The 16,742-nt window shown below is 41.9% G+C and overlaps 1 non-coding gene across 1 annotated transcript; it reads right to left on the bottom strand.

Annotated features, from left to right (window-relative positions):
• Positions 1–14,985: 14,985 nt before the first annotated feature.
• Trnaa-cgc lies at positions 14,986–15,057 on the bottom strand. The gene has a single exon. It is a non-coding gene; the product is annotated as a tRNA-Ala (tRNA).
• Positions 15,058–16,742: the final 1,685 nt, after the last annotated feature.

A 16,742-nucleotide genomic window follows, 5' to 3' on the forward strand; every position in this document is an offset into this window, starting at 1 on the left:
TAGTAGTAGAACTATATAATACAAGGTCATTTGTGATAGGCTTATGTCACATAGCAGACTGCTTTTGAGAATCATCCATGTAGCATGTACTGATGTTTTACTCATGTCATCACTGAAATACATTCAATAGTAGAGAATTTCATCCATTCACCAACTGATAGACAGTGGGAACATTTGGATTGTTCCCATTTTTTAGTCAACATGAATAATGTTGCTTTGAACATTCAAGTCTGTGTGTACATATATATAAACACATAAGTATATACATATTTACATTTGTACCTGGGAGTCCAGTTGCTGAGTCACGTGGTAACTCTGTGTTTAATCTTTTGAGGAAATGTCAAACTATTTTCAAAATGGTTATACTATTTCTCATTACCACCAATAGTGTATGAAGGTCCCAATCTCTCCACATCTTCATCAACAATTCCTAGCTAATGTGAGACATAACAAGTAGTACCTCATTGTGGTTTTGACCTGGATTTCCCTACTGGCTAATGGTGTTGAGCATCTTTTCAGGTGCATATTGGCCATTAATACATATTTTTCAGGGAAATCGCCATTGGAACTTTTGACATCATCATGTTTTGCTCTCCCTCTCAATCCATACCAATCTACAGCCTACCTTAAAGCAGTCAATCCACACAGTAGGATCAACAGTAACTTGTACTAATTCTCATTTCCTGTATCCTCTTTGCTCCTACATCTAACATGTAATTCCTGGTTTAATTTTTTCCTTCTTGTAAAATATACTCAGGTGATTTTTTTTCAGAGAATGTTGCTTATTTTTTTCACTTCTTAGATCTCTGGAAAGATCCTTGTTTTGTCTTTACTCTCCAGTGAAATTTTGTCTGTTCATAACATTCTAGGCTCGAAGTAATTTTCACCTGGGACCCCCTTTCACTTTGTAGGTAGCCAAAGGAACAACTGATGGTAACTTAAATTTTTCTCTGTAGAGGAAGTTTCTATTCTTTCTCTGGATGATTTTCTGATCCTCCTTCCCTACTGGGGTATTGAAATTTCTCTGTGTTGCATTGTTTGAGTTTTGAGCATTTTTAATCTGTAGAGTCTTGTCTTTCTTTAGTTGTGAGAACTGCTATTACTTTCTTAAATATTTATTTTTTTCTGAAACAGATAGATTTTATTTTCTATGATTCTTAACCTTTCTTTAACTATTCTTAACTTCCTATTCCTTTTTGTAATATTCTATGAGAATTCCTGGGATCAATTTTGTAATCTGTCAATTTCTTCTTCATTTTTATCCATTCTATCATTCAACTAACCTATTTCTTCTTTTTATTCATTGGCTACATGTTAAAATTTCATCATCTCTATTTAATATTTTATCAATATGAATTCTGTTAGTTCCACTATATGATTATAATTTTTCTTATTTTAGGGTTTTAAAATTTTATTTGTTTGTTTGTTTGTTGAGACCAGGTATCACTGTGTAGTTCAGGTGGCCTTGAACTCACTAAGTAGCCCAGGCTGGCCTCAAGCTCACACGTCTTCCTGATTCATCGTTGTGAGTACTGGGATTGCAGATGTGCACCACCATACCTGGCTAATTTTTCTTACTTTAAAGTCAAGTTCTGCTTACTCTTACCTCTCTGAACACTTGGTATGGATCCTGAATTTTCTGTTTCTCTTTCATAGTGTTTGTTTTTCTCAAGTTATTTGGTGAGAGTGGATTATGGGAGCAATGTTGCAGCTGAGTTTCCCTGTTTAGCTCTGCCTTCTTCCTACCACCTGTTGGAGGAGTGGAACCACCTCCTGGATCACACTCACCCTTTTCAGTGTGGTTTGGGAAGTGCCCTGTGTCTGGTTAGCTTTGTGTGGCTTGTGCTCTGGGATGGAGGACGACAGGGCTCCTTCCTCCTGCATGTTACCTAAGCCACCTGTGGTCCTGCCTTTTGTTCCTAAGCCAACACTCCTTTTGCCTGGAGGCAAGTGCCCCTGTTGGGGCGGGCTGCCCCAGGGGAGGGAACGGAAGTTGGATTGGTGTTCCTCAAGGTACCTGCACTCGGGTCTCCTCTTTCCCCAGTATCTACCCCTACAGTAAACTTTTTAAATCAAATTGCTTCTTTGTCTTCTGTGTTGTGGTTTCCCTTTGTATATCAATTCTACTTACATTCTGCTTTTGAAGAATTCTTCATTGTCTCTAGATCCAATGAGGGCTTTAACTCCTTAGTTTGAAACCTCATTTTGGATCTCATTTTTAAAAGTATTTTTCTATAATGTTTACAGATTTGTACGGCACAGGAGGCTGTAGCAAAGTTCTCATCTTGTAACAAAAATCAGTGGCACTTTATTGGAAAGCAGAGCCCTGTGGCCACCTTCGTCTTCCTCGTTCAGTTGAATTCTCTGATTGAGAGAAAGAAACAGCAAGGGAGATGAACTTGGAGAGCCGTCTAAGACTCATTTGAGGAGGGGGCATCTCTTAAGTAACTCAGGGCTGCTATCCTATTTACATGTCCTGTACTGACAGGTGCCACCTGCAGCAAAGGAACAAAGAGGGTATTTTTCAGAAGTATGGGACAGAATCTGAAGCTCAACTATAGACAAACCCCAGCTGGCTCCTTTTCACCCTGTCAATAAAAGGCCCTGTGCTTGCACTGTGGCTCCATTATCCCCTACAGCTTCAAAGCCAGGACAGGCTCCTCCTTTCTCAGATGCTGACTGCAGCTCTTCAGCTGAGCTCTGCTTCCTGGTGCAAATGCAGCTGCACACACTCCATATGTCCTTTGAGGGTCTTCCCTCCTCAGGCTTACCAAGGGCAGCAAGAAATTCATTCCGGATGAGTTGCTCCAGAGCAGTGTCTGAATTTCCAGTTTGCCAGCTTATTATTATTTTCTGTAATCTCTATCATTAATTTCCTCTTTCAGAGAGGTCAGAATAATCATCAATAAACATTCATTGAGGAGATACCATGTGGATGTCCACTAGATAAAGGGAAAATCAGGAAATTGCTAGAGAAACACTGGATATTAGTAGTTTTGTCCATCTAAAATCCTCTCCATATTCTGATAAGAACAGTCCTTATTCTTTTGAGAAACCACTCCTCCCTTTTTCTGACCATATGACATTGCAGAGACGAGCTTGTCCTAGAGCAACACATGAGCAATGTTGTCCTACCTGTTGTGACACACCCTTCACAGAAGTGGCCGGAAGATTGTCTTGGAGCAGGACACATGATTTTAGCAAGCTGAACTGAGTCCTTCTTCCAGATCAATATACACCAAAGCAGTTTTATGAACTGAGTGTTTATTTCCCTGCCCCAGGTCTATACACTAAAATCTAACCCTCAAGGCAAAGGTATTTGGAGGTGGGCCTTTGGAAAGTTGTTAGGTCATGAGGAGGGAGCCCTGATAATGAGATTAGTGCCTTTCTAACAAGTGAGAGAACTAGCTCACTCTTTCTACTGAGTAAATGTGCAAGGAGGATACTAAGTTGGAAGTCTGCAAGAGAGAGAAAGAACCCTTATAAGATCCGACCGTGCCGCCACCCTGATCTTGCACTTCCAGCTTCCAGAATTGTGAGGAAAACATCTGTCATTATGCCACCCATTTGGAAGTATCTTATTACAGCATCTACACAGACTAAGCTGAGCAGGGCAAAAGAAACTCTTTGAATTTCCTTAGCTGCAGTGGTCTAAGCATGAAGCTGGTTCTACCTTTTTCCCTATGCATTTTACATGGAAGTTGCTCCGCGTATAGGAGACAGTGTGGGTAGCATTGGGGGGAGACAGAGCAATGAGGAAAGAGAGACAGAGAGAGAATGAGGTCCTGTGTCCACTGCCTTCTCTTACTTTGTCCCTGTTCTCTAATTAATTACACCTTGCTTTCTGTACATCCTGTATGACACAGAGAAAGCTCTTTCAGCTCCTCTTTCAGTTCCTAGGAAAACCTAATCATCCTCCAAGGCCTAATTCTAGAGTCCTCAATCTCTGCCCTTACAGTCAGGGTTTCCTGGCCCCAAGGCTTACCCAGAACACATCGAACAGGTTTCTGGGATGGCTGCCTCAACATAATTGTTTGTTTCTACTTCATTTTCCTCCACCTGACTGTGAGTTCCCTGAGGATAGGGACTATGTGTGGTTTTCTCCGGTACCGGGAACCGAACTCACGACTTTGAACTTGCCAGGCAGGCGCTTTTGCCGCTGAGCTAAATCCCCAGCCCCTTAGGGACTGTGTGTGATTCATCTCTAAGTTCATGGCACCTAAGATGGATCTAGACACAGAGCATAGTGTCTCAGTCACCATGTGCTGCAGAGACTTGGCCTCTCATGAGAGAAATGGGGTGCATGTGCAGCCGGGTGAAGGGCAGAAGAGATAATCTTCCAGAAAGAAGGCTTGTTTCTGCCATCAAATCACCCTCTTTGTCTCCTGAGTCTGTTCTTTATCAGAAGTTCTCTGACCCTTGTAGTAAGTAAAAACAGAATTTTCTCTTGCAGGGAAAAATGACTGCTTTTGAGGAGCAGGAGGGGGTGTTACGGAGGTCTTTTATGTCTTCGGAGGTACTTGGATTTTATACAAAGAGCAGGAGGCCACAGAAGGATCTTAATCAAGGACACTGTGGTTGGGTGGCTTAGACAGAGAACAGTTAGAGACTGAGTGGAGGCAAAGTGAGCCTGAAGCCAGCAAAGAAACCGGTGGGAGTGCTCTGAGGCAGGACGAAGGGACAGTGCTGTGGGGATAGGGCTAGAGGGGCAGCAGCCTTCCTTATCGTTCCCTGCACTCCTGATCCCCACAGCTGAGCAGCTGAGACCTTTCCTCTGGTGGCCTTTTGCCCTGCCTTCTCTCATTCATCTCTGTCTTGTCAGCAAACTGAATAATGCCTCTAAATCAGGAGAGAATGAAGCTTTCTCCTTGCCCCATAGAATCCTTGGGAGTTACATCTTCGTCAGCACTTCTGCTTCCAGCTCCCATCAGATCGGTTAATGTTTCTTTTATGAAGCGAGGACACCTGATTTCTGTCAGTGCAGGCCTTAAGACTGCTGCATCAGCACTGTCTTCGGAGGTGGCCCTATCAAATAGACAGGGGAGGAAAGCAACCAAACCTGTGGTCGGACTCCAAGGTGATGATGCCAGGGATGCATGATGTTTGAATGGGTGGAGTTTGATGAAACTGAGGGTCGCATGGTGCTAGGATGATGGACTTACAGTCAGTTGTGGCTGCCTATTCCAGCAGCCAGCTAGAAGATGTGGATCAGCTGCTGATCATTTGGCCTTTTAGACCAGCCTTATCTCCGGTCTGGTCCCAGTTCTTATCTATAAGGTATCAGTGTTCCCTGAAGTTCTTTTCCAGGCTTTTAGTCCATACCAACAGACCTAAGGCATCACATCCATGTTATAGCCTGTGACAGTCCCAGAGTTAAAGCAGTCTTCACTCTACTTGGTAGAATCATGCACTGATAATTTATAAAATACATTAATCATTCATTCATTCATTCATTCATTCACTCATTCATTCAGAACTATCCACATGGTCCATATCAGGTGCTGTGGTCAGTCTTACGGACACGGATATAAATAAGAGACATTCTGGCTCTTAAGGGTTTATAATCTAGAGAAACATCCAGAAATGTGAATAATAACCATAAAATGTCAGTTAGGAGAAACTGCAGAGGGGTACAGAGTCCAGAATCATTACTAAAAGATCCTGTTTTATTCATCCTCTAAGCATCTGGCATTTTTCCTGGCACACAGGCTAGATTCTCAATAAATAAGTGCAGCGACCTTTTGGCTGGAGCTGTAAATGAGTAAAAGATTCCCAGGTAAAGAAGGCAAGGCAAAAGCATTTTCCAGAGAGGAACTGTATAGGTTGAGACCTGTAGGCATGACAAACCTGGTTATCTTTGGAAAGAGGGAACAATTCCTCATGACTGAGTTTCAGAGCACTTTTATTCCTGTTAGGAGACGAGGCTGGAGAATGTGAAGGATGGAGGACTGTTCCTAATCAGAGAATTTAGGCAATGAGAAACAATTGAAGGTGCATCACAATAAGTTTTGAAAGGTTCTCTGGGGCTCTATATGGGTGGACTGGGGCAGAAAATGCCCCAAATAGGAAGGTCTATTAGAGCCTTCTCCAAGATGGTACTACTCTTGGCTGATGGCCATCTGGAAAAACAAAGACATTTTCAAATCTGCATCCTCCCCCATCTCAGTAGAACAGTCAGGTCACTAACTCCTACAGATCCTAATAAGGGGGAAATGGATTATTTGAGGAACCCCTTGACCTAAGCAACATCCTAAGAGTTTGAATATGTGAGGAAAATAATGTATAACTGCTCAAAAACCAAAGAAAGCAAGAAAGCACTAACTGTTTGAAATTCCCGGCTCATCCTTCCCCAGTTTTGCCTAACCTATATTTGTTTCATGTATAGAAAGTTCTGTTTTTGCTATTTAAGTACAAAAACACAAATCATTTTGGGTTAAAAACAAATCAAAGGAATCGAGCCCTGTCAACCTCATTGAGAAGCACAGATTTACTTACTCTCCTGATCGCTTGGGGGAGGGTTGCTGAGGACCAGAGGGGGCATGATCTGGCAAAGGTTCCTCAGCATGTTATTACCAGCAGGTAATAAGGGCCAGAGTCTCCTGACTGCCAGATCACTGACTGTTTTCCCCAGTGTCACCCAAACCTCTAGCTGTGTCACCAAAGTAACAGTTAAATCAAGTCTAGCCTTCATCAGCAGAGGTGGTCAGGCTGCGGGAGAGGCAGCCAGCATCTCCCCTGAGGCACAGCCTCCCAAAGCTTCTCCATTCTGCTGACTCATTTCCTGTAAGTAAGGTCACTTCCCTGTTTAAAATCCTTGCGTGCCCACAGGGGAAGTATGAACTGCTTAGAATGGCATCCAAAGCCTTTCATCTTTGTCTTCTTCCTTAGGCTCCAGCCTCATCTTTCACTGTGGCCCAGCTATATCCTGGTTCTTAACCTCATCTGGAGAGCTTTTTAAAACATACATCGCTACTCAGATTGTACTTGCAGAGACCTTGGGGAGCGGGCCTCAGGGATCCGTATGTTTTAAATCTCCCCTGTGTGATCCTTATGAGTAGCTAGAATGGAGAACCTCTATTTGCCCACAGCTAGCTACTTTCTATTTTCCAACTTGGCCTCGCCCTCTCTGTGGCTTTGGGCATAGCTTCCTTACTCTGCAGTGGCCCTGTTTCTCCACCTGACCTTCCCCCTAAGCTTCTTAAATGGATCTCTCCCTAAAGAATAAACGCAGTTTTATACATACGACCATCATGTCACTTAGACATTTTTGCTAACATGCCTTTTAGGTACTCTAAAGAGACTGTGGACTCTGCAAAGAAGACACTGTCACATTTATACTGTCTTCATTGTCAATATTATGGGACCTGACACACAGTAGGACCTTAGGATATAACTGTGCTCTGAATAAGAGTTTCTGAACCTTAGAATGAATATTTCTCCAAAGGATATCCACATAATCCACATAACTAAGGCCATGAATCCACTAGAGTTTCTGAAAAATCCCTGGGTTGTGGTGTCCTAACCACTGGTCCTTTCCGTCTTTTGTCTCTAAGGGAGGGAAATGATGAGAGAACTTCTACTTACCTGCAACCGAAAATAAGAGGCTAATCTGTCTTCTTACATGGCTGGGCAACTCCATAACTATAAAGAGAGGCAAGAATATTTTAACCCACACAGCACTTGCTTGGAAACTGACTGCTCTTATTACCTGTAGAATGTGTGATAAGTTACTGAAAGTGTCCAAACCTCTGAGAAGTAATGAATAACTAGTTCAGCACATTGTCTGCTGCATAGTGAATTCTCCTTATGTGTGAATCCCTTTCCTTCCAGAAGTGACGGTTTCAGAAACCAGCACCTCCCCAACTGTCCTGAGTGTGTGCCTTCTCTTCTTTCTTACTCTCCCCCCTCTTTCCCACATTCCTCTCTCCTTGACCTTTGTTCTGTCTCTTTCTCACCTTTTTTTCTCTATATTCTAGCTGGTTCTCTTAGGATTCATTCCAGAGGAAGAATGAATTCATCTGGCACTCCTTCTTCCTATTAATATGGTTTGGGGACAAGATGAGCACACCCACCAGAATTAAAGCAAGTTAGGAGAAAGGTCGAGTTCCAACTTTTGCTACAATCTAGCTCCAGAGCAGCAAGGGCCTAGTTTCTCTGTGCTGGGAAAGAGAAGTGAAGGCTCTGACATAAATTCTGTGCAGTGTGTTTTTATTACCGCATAATCCATGCTCATGCCACTTGTCCACATACCACGGTAATGGAAACCTCATGTTCCACTGATCTGGGCTGCCTCATGGTTAACTCTTGCAAGGCCAGCTATGTACCCAAGCCAGAGGAAATCCTTTCCAGAAGGAAGCCAGGTTATCAGACAGGCAGGCGCTGCCTCACATGTTGAAGGAAGTCACTGTGGGGTGTGTGCGGTTAATGATGAAGGCAGGAATGTGGCAGCTAGGCCCTTGTCTAGACTTGTCTGGGTAGCTGCTCCTGAAGTGCCGCATGGCTGTTCCCTACTTGCTTCTCACTCTCTTGGACATTTGGCACACTGGGGGAGTCTCTAAAGCCAAGCTTCAAATGAATGAATGAGAGGAGGTTGTCGCTTTGCAATACAATGTGTGTGGTGGATTTGCACAATCGGGGCAGGAGGTCTAAGGAGAAAGCGACTCATTGTGCCTGGAGGGGCCAGAAATGGCATCCGGAGAAGGGCATGTTTGATCCTGAAGGTCTTGGTGAACATAAAAGGAAGTCTTTAAATCAGATAAACAACAGAAAAAGAAAATCAATCCTATTCAGTGAAAGCAATGTGTACAAGATGTTGGGTATTTCTTATACAGAAAAGAGGCAAGGCTGCTGACATGGGTAAAGGCCTCCTGTGGAGTCACACTGCCCTCAAATCCCAGCCTCTTAATAGCTTTACGACATAGTTTTATAACCTCCACACTTTTATTTCTCATCTGCAACTGAGGACAATAAGGATGTCTACCTCAGAGCTTGCTCTGAAAATTAAATGATGCAACACATAGAGCCCTTAGCCCGGTTCTTGGCATTTGAAAAGCCTATATAAATGTTGGCTACCATTGCTATCGGGGAACAAAGAACAATGTGGAAATGGCTGAACATATGCTGTTTGGGGACAATGCAAAGGCCCAAGGTTAGTCTAGGGCAGATGGTGAAGGAACTAGAGGCTGCTCTAAGGATTTGGACTTGAATCTTCTGGGTCATGGGAAACCACCAAAGGTTAATGCATTCAGATGCTGTCCCCCGTTGGTTTACCTTCTTGAAAGATCCTTCCCAGAGAGCCTTTTTAATTTTCCTGTCAGAGATCCAAACTATAGAGCTATCTACCTTTAAAGAGAAACAGTACCATATGTTTTAAGTTCACATTCACTGAACACTCTGCCTCGGTCAGACCAGCCATTATCCCTGGGATATTAAACCCAAGAGACTGCACCTAGATTTCCCTTCTCATGACCCCCAGTGACTATCCACGATTATGAAATGAGGAGAAGGAACCAGGTCTGGATCTCTCCAAAGTTCTAGGCCCCAAAGCAATGTTTGTAAAACGTTGTCTCCTTGTCCTAGTTAGAACAACTTGTGCAGCATGTGAAAACCCCTGGATATTTGCCACGAAGTGGTGATGCGTCCCCCAAGTAATGCTGATAGGATTTGAGCAGCATTTTACCAATGGAGGCTGCAGGTCTGTTTGTGGGGTTATCAGGGTAATGGATCCTGGCATTCTGCTCGCACCATCTTTACAAATGTCACTTTCACTTTATTGTACATTAACCCCAATCTCTTCACAAGTTCTAAAATAAAACTTCTTCGCAAACAACCAAGGTCCATCTGCTGTGCTGTTAAAAATACCCCAGCATGGAAATATTGAGGCATTAGATAAATCCATGATAATAGAAAGTACAGTGGACTCACCTGAAAATGCCTGCTTGTGATTAGCAGAAGTCAGTCTCTCTTATTCAGGTGAGAGATTGATAGCCCCAACTCCAAGGTACCAACAGAATCCAAAATTCCCTGGACTGATGAGATTTCAGATACTGCACCTTATTGTCCTCATGAGGCAATGTATATCCATGACCATACACCCTCATATTGGCATGTTAATTCTCTGGTTGGAAATGAAGGAATGAACTAATGAATGGTTATCAGGTAGAGGTTCAGGTAGTGCCCATGACTTTTATTCATGTTTCTTTCCATTCCTTCATTAACTATTCATTGCAGAGAGGCAACACTCCTCCATGGTATTGCTAACCATCTGCAGATTGGGTCCCATTTCCTCTCCTAAAGGAGCAACCCCCAGCAGTGGGTATTTAAATTGACCCAACTTTGCTGCCATAGTGCACAGCCCACCTATCACAGCAATTTGTACAAATGCCACTCTAGTATCCAGGCCTATGTATCATGTACTTTGAGATTGCACAGTTCCTGAGGCCTTTGTAAAGCAAACCTTTCATGAATAAATCAGGAAATACCCTGATGCATGCTTTATGTAGAGGAAGATATTCTATTTAGGTCACGCAGGGAAGTTCTGCCAAGTTTGCTAAAATGAACAAATCCCCTGAGTGCAGTCCACCTCTACACATTCGGAAACACAGGCAAGTATCTCCCCGGCCCCTGCGGCTGTGCTCTGCAGACACAGAGGACTCCAGGTCTATCAAGTATTAGTTTGATCACCTGAGACTCCAAAGACTTTCAAGTCAGGAGCCAGGCAATGGATTTTTCTAGTCCACAGGAAGAACTTGGAATGGAAAATTTATCCACTTTGGAGCCTACGGCAATAGGACTTCTGCAAGCAAAGGAAGAAGGAACAGGAAAAATTATAGTGTGTCTGTTGTCTCAGCCTGTAGTTTTGAATCCACTTAAGAAAGTCCCTTACTTTGTTTGAGTCCAGAGCATTGCAACTGACTCTGAGCCTCTCCCAGAACACAGGATGTGGCCTACTTCGCCCTCCCCTTTAGCAGTGGAAATTCTCCTGATAAGAATAAGGATTTCCAGATTTTCAGCCAACCTCGAATTAGAGAAGGTTATCTGGGGTAGAAGAATGCAGAACAAAATGTTGAATGATTCCCTTCCTTTTAACAAGGCTGGGCAGGCCCAGCCCCTTTTGCCCAGAAAAAGCTGCATGAGATTAGAAGAAGTCTTTTGAAGAAACAGATGGAGCCACTGACTTAGCTGCTGGGTGGTCAGAGCACGGAAGTGTCTCAGAGAAGGTGGGCAGGATGTTTGGACAGGATCTAAAATAGACCTTTGCTTGATTCATGGACTGATCTTTTGCTTTATTGGTTCCCAAGTTTGTCTCAGCGCTGTTAATGGTGATCAGCTACTTAGTGATCAACTTCTACTACATGTCACAGGAAGGAAACTCAAAACAACCAGCAGCAAAATTTCTGGCAGCTAAGGTTGTTTCTAGGAACTTGTCAGCCTGTACCTCGATTCTTTGGGAAGTCAAAAATAACCTAGAGGTCAGCTATGAGTATAAATCTGAACAAAGAGACTTTGTTCTCATTGATGTACCTAACCTGAGGTGGTGCCTCTTGCTCAGCTTTGCCCCTTTGATTAGGCTGACTATATAAAGACCACATCCTCTTCCTTCCTTCTGTTTCCAGTACTCTTCTTCAAACATCTGTCTTTGGTTGAAACCTTTCTTCTTTAGATTTGCCAATGACCAGATTTAGAAAACTGGACTATTTTGATGGCTATCTTCAAACAGCTCATTTGGTGCCCCCTCCCCCCAAGTTTTACCTCCATTACCATTTGCTACCATGGTGAAGATTTTACTTAAAGCTGGTCACAGTAATTTATGACTTGATTTTCTAATAGAGTTGTCACCAATACCCACAACAATTTGTTCCAGAACACCCTGTGGATACTAAAATATGCTGATAACTCAAGCTCCTTATACAAAATGGTGTAGTATTTGCATATGGCTATGCACATCCTCCCATATACTCTATGTGATCTCTAGATTACTTATAATAGCTAATACCATGTATATGTTATATAAATAGTTCATATACAATTCCCTTTAGGGAATAATGATAAGGAAAATGTCTGTATATGTTCAGTACAGATGCATTTTTCCCTGAATATTTTTGATTCACAGTTGGTTGAGTTCATGCTTACAGACCCATACTCATGGAGGACTGACTATGTTACCTTATTAAAGCATCACTGATGTTCAAGTCCTTATGAATAGTGCTTTCTTCTTGTTAGACCACCAGTGTAATTCAGAAGTTTGAGCGCAATTCTATCCTTAATATATTGAGTGATCATGGGCAACTTTCTTCACTCTTAAAATGCTTATCAAAATGTGTACTCTCCTGGACCGATAGAAAAAGACCAATTGGGAGAATCTATCTTGATGGATGGTGTGAACGATAAGTTGTTGGACAAATGAGTAGTAGCTTTGCTGAAGATACATGTATAATTTTTCTCTTTTTTTTTCTCTTGTATTTCTCAGTACTGGAAGCAGTATCTGGTGTACAGTAGGCAATCAATACAAGTTCCTTGCTTGATGGTTGTCTTATAAATGAAAGCCTATATCTGGGCACCAGTTCTTCAAGGAGGGAAAAGCAGGAGAGAATTTTAAAAAGCATGCATATTTTTTCTCATTCTAAAAGTAATTTGAGGGGCCTGAGATATAGCTCAGTGGTATAAGCACCTGCCTGGCAAGCATAAGGTTCTGAGTTCAATTCTCAGCATAAAAAAAAAAAAAGTAATTTGATCTCAAACAAAAATTTAGAAAATACAGGAGAGGAAATACTTCATATTTGCAGCCTGTTAGTATTTTATATTTTGCTGCATTACATAAAATACCAGGTCTGAAATTATCTTTCTTTCCTCCCTCTCTCTCTTTCTAACATGCAAATACACTTCTGTGTCTTCAGTGCATAACACTGTCCCTTTAATTGCTGACTACAGCTTAGACCTAGAAATGTGTTTTCTCAGCAGGCAAACAAATAGGTTATTAGCTCTATAGCAAATCTATTAGTTCATTAATTAATACAAATCTGAGAAATGTCAGGGAGGACCTGTGAAATCTAATTCTTTCTTGGTTTTGGTCTTTAAGGCTGTAGAACTAATAATAGTTACTATTTACTTAGTGTTTATTATAGGTCAGGCATTGGTCTAAGGTAGTGATGGTAAACCTATGGCATGCATGTTATTTGTTTTAAGACAAAAGATGTTAACATATGAGTTGTTTTTCTAAACTAAAATGTAAGTATTCAGGTTTAAATGCAGTGTTGGCACGTTATGATAAATAAACGGGTTTTGAGTTGCAGTTTGGGCACTTGTCTCAAGAAGGTTCTCCATCTCTGGTCTAAGGCTTTTGATGCAGTTTATCCTCATGACCATCCTAAATAACAGGCACCCAAGTCCACAATACTTTATCTATAATTCCACAATCCAAAAGCCTTCCAAATGGGAAAGTTTTGGCAAAATTGGTGCCAAAACTCCTGTGGAAGCAAAATTTAATATGACATGCCATGAAGGTATACATGATGGTTTTTTATCCCAATTATTTCTCCAGAAATAGATAATGTGTTTGATTATAGAGTATTGCCCCAGAACCTTCTGAGGGTTTATATATTAGGGAAAATACACTCTTCCCTTTATAAAAGTTTGAAAAGTCTGCACTTCTAAACACATTCTAATAGAAAGACTTTAAGTCCGTGATTTTGAAATATATTATTACCCTTACTTTAGATATGAGAAAAGTAGATCTTAGAGGCATTGAGGAACTTGACCAAGCTTGGTCAGGATTCCAATTCTGAATGATGACTGGCTTTAGTGTCTGCATTAGACATCTTCATGTATGGGTCTCACTGCAAAGCATATATAGCTCTTTCCAGCACACTAGCTTTAAAAGTTTTATGTAGATGTTATAGTTAAGGCAAGCAAGATTCGGGGAAATTGTATGACTTGCCCAAGATCCGATAACTCTAAAGCAGCACAGTTGAGATTCAAGCAAAAGTCTATTGGTTCTAATCCCATGTTAGTCCAGTGCTCTAGGTTGCCTGGAGAGTAACCAAACTCACATTATAGCACAGAGCTACTTTTGCATTTACGCTAGCATGGCTACTCAAGTAGTCTACACAGAAATGATTCTACTCACTCCAAGCCACCAATGACCAGATTCCTTGGAGTGAGAAAGCATGGAGCTGTCAAAAATAACTGTTCTACATCGCAGAATTGACTAACTGAATTGTTGGCCTAGTCAGCACTTCTTTGACCAGCCACTGCAGAAATCAAGGCGTGGATACTGCAACTCACAAACCCATCTTGCAAGGACAAAGTGATCATAAAAGTGAAAAGGGCACTGGAATATGAATTCAGGAATCAGAGACCTAGGTCTGGTTTTTGAGTGTAGACAAGTCCTGCCTTCTCTGAGCCTTTCTGGGGACCAGAGTGTGTCCTACATGAATATTGTATGGATCCAAAAGATGTCTCATGTTATGGAGCCTAGAGACACACCAATATCATCCAAAAATATAACAAGAAAGCTAGCTAAAGTTCAGGACTTATCAGGCCTTGAGATAACTTGATCTTCTGCATGCATCTAAACAGTGCAATTCACAAAGTTCAAAGCCTAAAATGTGCAAGGAAGAGACAGTCCTTTCTACCTGGACTCAGGTCAGAAACATCAGATATGTCCAGTTTCCAGTTTCAGGTTCTAAGTTAGACAAAGATAATCATTTCTATTTGTCATTTTCTTTTCCTTTCACAGTGTAATGTTGAGAACTAATTCATTTCCATTTCAGGGACCTTGATTCCGCCCATTCTGAAGGCTTAACTTGACCATAATATTTAATCATAGCACCCAAAGAGAACAACTTATTCACAGTTGGTGAAATGTTTTCAACTTAGCATTCAGTTCAGTTTCTTTTACTAAAGTTGGATCCTGACTTTGTTGTAGTAAAGCAGCCTGATTGAGAGAAGTTGATGCTATTTAGTTAAAATAGCAAGAAAGACACATGGAGGTGCTGGGTATTGAACCCAGGGCCTTGTGCATGCGAAGCACACGCTCTACCACTGAGCTACACCCCCAGATGAGATAACAGTGATGCTGATGAAGCTCAGATCCCTGATGGCAAAACTAGCTTGGCACTCTATCATCCACCCTGATAGGGAGCTCAGCCAAGTTCCTGCTGTCTCCTGTGCTCGGATTGCTCCTTTCGGATCTGACAGAGATGATGACAATCAAAATGAGCTTTGGACACTGCAGTCCAAACTCTTGGCAAAAGTCTTTGGCTCCTGCTTTTCTCTCAGCATTTGGCTTCTTTTCTGCTTGTTCTGCTTCCTGCTTTTGGCTTTATCTCTTCCCCAGGCCACAGTGGCTTCTTGAAGCCTGTGGAGGTTGCAGCGTGAATCAATGGGAGAAGCCTCTGTGCTCTTTTTTTTTTGCAGTGGTTTCCCTCTGTGCTCTTTTTCTGCAGGGGCTTCCCTGTTCATTCATGTCTGCCTTTCTGGGTATGATAGTACATTCCAGGCTTGGGTTATAGAACTCAACTTTGAGTCTCTCCATTTAGCTGAAACTCCCCAGGTCCGGTGGAAAATGATTTTTCCAAGGGTCACATCCTATGTCTCAAGTATGCTACAAATTTATTTCACTTCCTGTGCTCTCCCTCCCCTGAAGTGGGTGAAATGTGTCTCACTGGGTGCTGTTCTACTTCTCCAAGGTGGGGTCTTGGAGGAGACTCAGATAGGCCCACAATCAGTGCTGCAGTTCCGGGGACTATCAGGGATCTCTGTGCTCTGAGGCCTCAATGACTATAAACTCATTTTGGGCAACAGTAGAGATAAAAGAAACAATATAAGAGGATGAGTATAGAAGGAAACCATTTTTAGTTTCATTACAGGTTTCACAACCACTACTTACCTTTCCAGCACCAATCATATTGGACCCTAGCCTTGTGCATACATTTCTTCCTTCTTCAGTAGGCCATGAGCAGGCCAATACTGCTTCCTTTGTCTTTCTTGTGTCTAATTTCGCAGCACTCAGCTTGGAATCCTACTCCCAGTAGGGGCTCAAAGTGGCTGTTGAGTGAAAGTATAGTTGACTATGCAACTGAATCATTCATGCTTTGTAATTGGGAACCAGGAGAATATCAGTTCTACTGGTTGCAGGTATTCAGATCTCCTGAGACAATTAATAGAATTCTCCTAGTTAGGGAATTTCATGAAGCTGAGATGCTCTGAGCCCAGATTGAATTTTGGGTTGCTACTTACTCCGGGCAAGATGAAGTGGGAATCTATGAGCTACATTAAGATGCAAAACTCCACTTGCACTCCAGCCTTGCCTGGAGTTAGGAGTTCTCATCCCTGTCTGCACATGTAATCATCTGAGACTTTTAAAAGCAAATTTGGGCCCCACTTAAAAGTAATTGAGTCCAAATCTGAGGATAGGGTGTAGGTATGGACATTTTTAAAAGCTCTCCTGGTGATACTTTTGTGCAGTCATAGCTGAAAATCACCTTCTAAATGATGATTAAGCATTATGGTTATGCTTAAATCTTATTTCAGCACTACCAGCTGTGTGGCCTCAATTTCCTCATCTACAAAGTGGGAACAGTTGTATTTCCCCCTACAGTTTTTTTGAAAATACTATATGATAATGCGTCAAAGAATAATAAGCCTTTGTGCACTAGATCTTGCTATTGTTTTATTAGCATTATAATCTTTACGGTTATTTGATGTCAGTGCTTTGGAATACTTAACAAAAACAAATTCTA

The sequence above is a fragment of the Chinchilla lanigera genome, unplaced genomic scaffold, assembly GCF_000276665.1.
Source record: "Chinchilla lanigera isolate Chin_1 unplaced genomic scaffold, ChiLan1.0 scaffold00018, whole genome shotgun sequence".
Classification (NCBI taxonomy): domain Eukaryota; kingdom Metazoa; phylum Chordata; class Mammalia; order Rodentia; family Chinchillidae; genus Chinchilla; species Chinchilla lanigera.